This window comes from Microcaecilia unicolor, chromosome 7 (assembly GCF_901765095.1).
Source record: "Microcaecilia unicolor chromosome 7, aMicUni1.1, whole genome shotgun sequence".
Taxonomy (NCBI): Eukaryota; Metazoa; Chordata; class Amphibia; order Gymnophiona; family Siphonopidae; genus Microcaecilia; species Microcaecilia unicolor.
In genome coordinates this window covers 81,199,279-81,205,278 of record NC_044037.1, presented here as the reverse complement: position 1 = coordinate 81,205,278, position 6,000 = coordinate 81,199,279, and positions in this window count along the sequence as shown.

The window sequence follows — 6,000 nt, the reverse complement described above, 5'->3', positions numbered from 1 at the left end:
AGCAAGAGGGCCCAGCGCTTCTGTACCAACCCTCCAGCTATACAGGTAGCTCCCACCCCGGGCCTACCTGTATCCCATTGGGAATAAAGAAGTTAAAGATGGATTTTTATTGCATTATCTGTAGGAATCCGAATAATGAAGATCAATTTCTATAATCTTGAAGAACTTATGGGATTCGTTTTAATTGCAATATGAAGCCAAAGATAATATTACCAACTCATAAGCACAGTGGAACTATAATAAAATGTAGCTCTGGATCTATAATTGGAATATCTATAAGGTATTAAGACTAAATGTTTTTACTGATTCACAATATATTTCATTGTGTCAAAAGTATAGAGAAATTGGCAGTTTTGAATTCTATTTTATATCTAGATATGCAAATCATGGTATTTAGACTAAAAAAAACATTGCCCTGTTAGTTGTGCTTTTTGAAGTGTTATCTCTTTCTGTTCTGTTCAAATGTTTTCTTTTTTTTTCCCTGATATATACCTGATTGGCTGTGCTGCCGTTTAACACACAAAAATAATATAGAAAATGTCCATCCATAAGGATTACGTGGGTCCATTTGTTCCTGCCCAATCTTTTTCAATATTTGGTTCCTCCAAACTAGGGTTCTTTTATGTCTCTCCTAAGCATGCCCGGATTCTGACACTTTTGACTCTTACTACCTCCACTTAAAATCTGTTCCAGGTGTCCATCTTGTTTTCACTGAAGATGTATATTTCAGATTTATTTTTAGCTTTCTCACTCCAGCATTATTAAATGATTCCCTGTCCTCAGCTTCTCATTGTATTAAAAATGCTCCTTCCTGAGACTTTAAGCATACTTGATCATTTCTATCATATCTCTCTTTAATGACTTGGAGGTGCTGGCCGCATAAGTGCTTTTTAAAAATAAATCACTGCAGTTGAATGACCCTTCCCCTTCTTCCAGGTACGTGTGTGAAAGAAGAGATCATTTTTTAGCTGAAATGAACTTCAAACTCAAAAAGGCAGGACTTGCACATTTCTGCAATATAATATGATGAATCAGTGCTAATAATCAGCTATGAATCCGGCAGGGAATGCTTAAGAAGTGTCAGACTAGGGGTTTTCAACCTTTTTCATCTCAAGGCACACTTACCCGGCACTAAAATTGTCAAGGCACACCCCCAAACATAGTCCAGCATTTTACTTTCTATCCCACCCCCACACCCACACATGGTCTGGCACTTTACCTTCTGCCCCCACACACAAATAGTCCAGCATTTACCTTCTCTCCCTCCACCCCCACCTCACAAATAGACCAGCATCTCTTCCTCCTGTCCCCTCTCTACCAGGTATCTCCCCTTGTCTCTCTTAACCCCCAAACCCCACCCAGCCCGTGTACCTTTTAAATGTTTTCTTGTCTCTAGAGGTCGGCAGCAGTGAGCAACGATTGATTCAGCCTGCTCAGGCCAAATCCAGAGCCTTCTCTCTGATGTTTCCTGCCTATGCAGAAGCAGGAAGTTACATCAGAGAGAAGGCTCCAGGGTTGGTGCAAGCAGGCTCAATGAATTGCTGCTCGCTGCCACCGACCGCTAGAGACAACTACTACTACTTAACATTTCTAGAGCGCTACTAGGGTTACGCAGCGCTGTACAATTTAACAAAGAAGGACGGTCCCTGCTCAGGTGAGCTTACAATCTAAAGGAGAAAACTTTTAAAAGATACACTCCATATATACAAATGAATATGCTAATATGCCCCGCCCCATCCTTTGCCCCCCCCCCAAATGAAACAATCATAGTACGCCCATGCTTTCCAACATATTTTTTATGTCAGCCTTAGAGCTGTATTACTGTTTTCTGAGTAGTAGAATATGTATTTAGGGCTCCTATGCAAATCCCCCTAGTCCAGTGTTTTTTAACCAGTGTGCCATGGCACATTGGTGTACAGTGGCTGGTTCACAGGTGGGCCATGGGAGTTGAGGATCATTTATTAGTAGGACCAGCTTAATTTGTGCCGGAATGGAGTGTATCTTTTAAAAGTTTTCTTGTCTCTAGCGGTCGGTGGCAGCGAGCAGCAATTCATTGAGCCTGCTTGCACCAACCCTGGACCTTCTCTCTGCTGTAACTTCCTGCTTCTGCATAGGCAGGAAGCATCAGAGAGAAGGCTCTGGATTTGGCCTGAGCAGGCTGAATCAATCGTTGCTCACTGCTGCCGACCTCTAGAGACAAGAAAACATTTAAAAGGTACATGGGTTGGGTGAGGTGTGGGGGTTAAGAGAGACAAGGGGAGATACCTGGTAGAGAGGGGACAGGAGGAAGAGATGCTGGTCTATTTGTGAGGGGGGGTGGAGGGAACAGAAGGTAAATGCTGGACTATTTGTGTGGGGGGGGGCAGAAGGTAAAGTACCGGACCATGTGTGGCTGTGGGGGTGAGGGGGTGGGGGTAGAAAGTAAAATGCTGGACTATATTTGGGGGTGTGCCTTGACAATTTTAGTGCCGGGTAAGTGCGCCTTAAATTCAGCAGTTTTCCCTCCATCCATATCCAGCATTTCTCCTCTCTCCCTTCCCCTCCATCCATGTGCATCTCCTTCCTTTGTCTTTCCTTCCCTCCATCCTTGTCCAACATTTCTCCTCTCTTAACTGCCCTCCACTCCATCCATGACCAGCATTTCTCCTCTCTTCCCTCCCCTCCATACATGTGCATCTCCTTCTGACTTCCCTCCCCTCCATCCATCAATGTCCAGCAACTCTCCATTCTCCCCTGCCCCCTCTATTCATCCATCCATGTCCAGCTATTCTCCTCTCTCCCCTGTCTCAAATCATCCATCCATATCCAGCAATTCTCCTCTCCCCTGTCCTCCCCTCCATCCATCCATCCATATTCAGCAAGTTTCCTCTCTCCCCTGCTCCCTCCATCCATCCATGTCCAGCAATTCTCCTCTGTCCCCTGCCCTCCCTTCCATCCATCCATCCATGTCCAGCAACTCTCCATTCTCCCCTGCCCTCTCCTCTATCCACTCATATCAGCAAAATTCCTCTCTCCCCTGCCCCCATTTATCCATCCATGTCCAGCAATTCTCCTATCTCCCCTGTCCTCCCCTCCTCTCCTGTCCAGCCATCTCTTCTCTCTCCTGCCCTCCTCTCCTCTCCATGTCCAGCGATCTCTTCTCTCCCCCTGCCCTCCCCTCCCATCTATGTCCAGCGATTTTCCCTGCTCTCCCTCAGCTCCCCGACAGCCCTCCTCTCTGTTCCTTTCCCTCCTCTCGCGCATTTAACCTTTTTATTTTCAGTGGCAGCGACGGCAGTGAAGAAGAAAGCACTGCGGGCTCGCCTCCAGCTTCTCTCTTTCCTCACACAGTAACCCGCCCTCGCAGAAACAGGAAATGCATCATCGCAGAAGGCGGGACACTGTGTGAGGGAAGGGAGAAGATTCAGGTGAGCCCGCAGTGCTTTCTTCTTCACTGCTGTCGCTGCCACTGAAAATAAAAGGTTAAACGCGCCGGGAGGGGGGGGAGAAACAGAGTCTGGTAGCGCTTTAGAAATGTTGAGTAGTTGGTGTAGTATAGGTCTGTCGGTCGGGGAGCTGAGAGTTGAAGGCGGGATGGAGGGAGAGCTGCCTGCAGCGTTGCGCCGGCCCTGTGTTTGGGGGGGGGGCAATGCCCCCCTTGCCTCCCCCCCAACCTACGCCCATGGTTGGAAAGAGTGAGTCAAGACCAGCAAAAATACATTCACCATTTCAATACTGTGCTTCAAGAGAAATGGGATCAGTGGTTCCCAAACCTAGTCCTGGAGGCATCCCAGCCAGTGAGGTTTTCAGTATATCCACATTGAATATTCATGAGATAGATTTGCATGCAGTGGAGGCAGTGCATGCAAATCTCTCTCATGAATATTCATTGTGGGTATCCTCCAGGACCAGGTTTGGGAACCACTTGATTAGTTCATTGCTACCTTTTTATTCTTTCCAACCCAATGAAATATTGGAAAGAGATTATTCATAAGGGCCAAAGAATGGCTGTCTTTCTGCCCATGTGTCTTGCAGGGGCAATATAACTATCTGAAAATTTAATGGAACAGGGCCAAATCTGCCACAGGGGAAAACTGGTGAAAGGCACATTGAGCTGAAAATTGGCCAGATCAGATTGGGAGGCTCAGAGAAATAAACTCTCTGAAAAATGCATTTCTATTGGAGAAGTAGTTCCAGCTTCCATAGCATAGAAACTGATAAACTGAAATAGAGCAGTTAGGGAATTGCTCTTTTCAAACTGTCATTCCCTCTTCTCTACTCTCTTAATCACAGGCACACAGAGAGGCAACAGAGATATATATCCCCAACTGCGATAACAACAAACAGAAATACACCCAGACATAGAACTATACATACAAAAACAGATAAACAAAACACATATATATAGACACATACACAAACATACAGAAACACACAGAAACACAAACACATAGAGGTGCTCATAAACAATGACTGGTCGATATTCGGCACCTTGTAATCAGAATTAGCCCTAGATATTCAATGCTGGGCCATCGGTATTGAATTTCTGGGGCTAATTCTTTAGGTGTTAGCCACTGGGTCTTATGTGTGTCCTGGCCAATATTCAATGAGGACCTGCATAAGACACTTATGCGGGTCCCAGCTCAATATCATCTGAGACTTACATAAAACATTCTGGCCAGGTACCAACCCCCCTTCCAATCCCTCCTCCCACCTCTTCGGAACTTCTGAATCCCCCCTAAGATCCTACCCCTCAAAGAAAATATAAACTGGCTCAGGTCCCCACCCTCACTCCATAGGACCCTCAGGCCTTCCTTTGAAGGTCCCTGGTGGTATAGGAGGAAATGGGTAGAAACTCTATTGGCAGCCATTTTAAAGAACAGGCCACACTGGGCAGGAATGAGTGAGTATTGCTCCTATCCATTTCCCCCTAAACCACCAAGGGCCCGCAAAGGTAAGTCCAAGAAGACCTACGGGAATGGAGGGGTTTGGGGCTGAATTAGATTTTCTTTGGGGACTGGGTGGGAGAGGGTATCTTAAAAGAAAATTCTGAAGTTCCAGGGAGTGGGAGAGGGAATCAGAAGAGGGGGGGGGGGGGTGGCACTGAATCTTACCAGCTGCTAACCAGAGGTTAATCAGGCATTGGCTGATATTCAGACCTCATTACATAAAGTTAACCTCATTACATAAAGTTAGGACAGCCTATTTTCTGTCCTAACTTGATATAGATACCTAGCAAGTTAGCAGACTGAATATCACCGCTAACCAGCTAGGTTGCCACTCCACCCATATTTTGCCCCCAGTCTGACCCTAACCTCGCCAGTTAGGGGATGACCAGTTAGTGGGCATATTTAGTGACATTGTCCAGTTTGGTGCCACTGAAGATCCATGCTTAACCCTGACCAAGCAGTTTAAATGGCTAGTAAAGAACAATACATTTAAAATACAAAACCACAACAAGGGAATATATGATATACAACAACCAGAAAATATCCCCCAGAACAAACCAAATAGGGATGCAAACAAATGATAATGTGAGGGAAAAGGTGAATGTCAGTTATCTAAGCTCTGACGTACCCAACATCTAAAGCATGCTAGGACAAGAACTCTGAGCAATTTTATTTATTGCATTTGTATCCCACATTTTCCCACCTCTTTGCTCTAACATTTGATGCCTAGATGCATCCTCGAGTTCACCATTTTCCTCACATTATAATTTGTTTGCATCCCTATTTTGTTTGTTTTGAGGGATATTCTCTGGTTGTTGTAGGAAAGAACAATGGTATAAATAAATCATTATTCTGAAATTTTCCACACAATGTGCTAGATATAAATTTATATTAAAATATTTCAAAAAAATCTCATCCAAAAGTTTGTGTAAAAATTGCTACACACACACACACACACATACTACAAGACTCACAAAGACACAGAGCACTGACTTACATAAACAAAGACACACATATGCGAGCCAGTGCTGGTCGATATTCAGTGCCACCTGGTGCACACTGCAAGCCATGG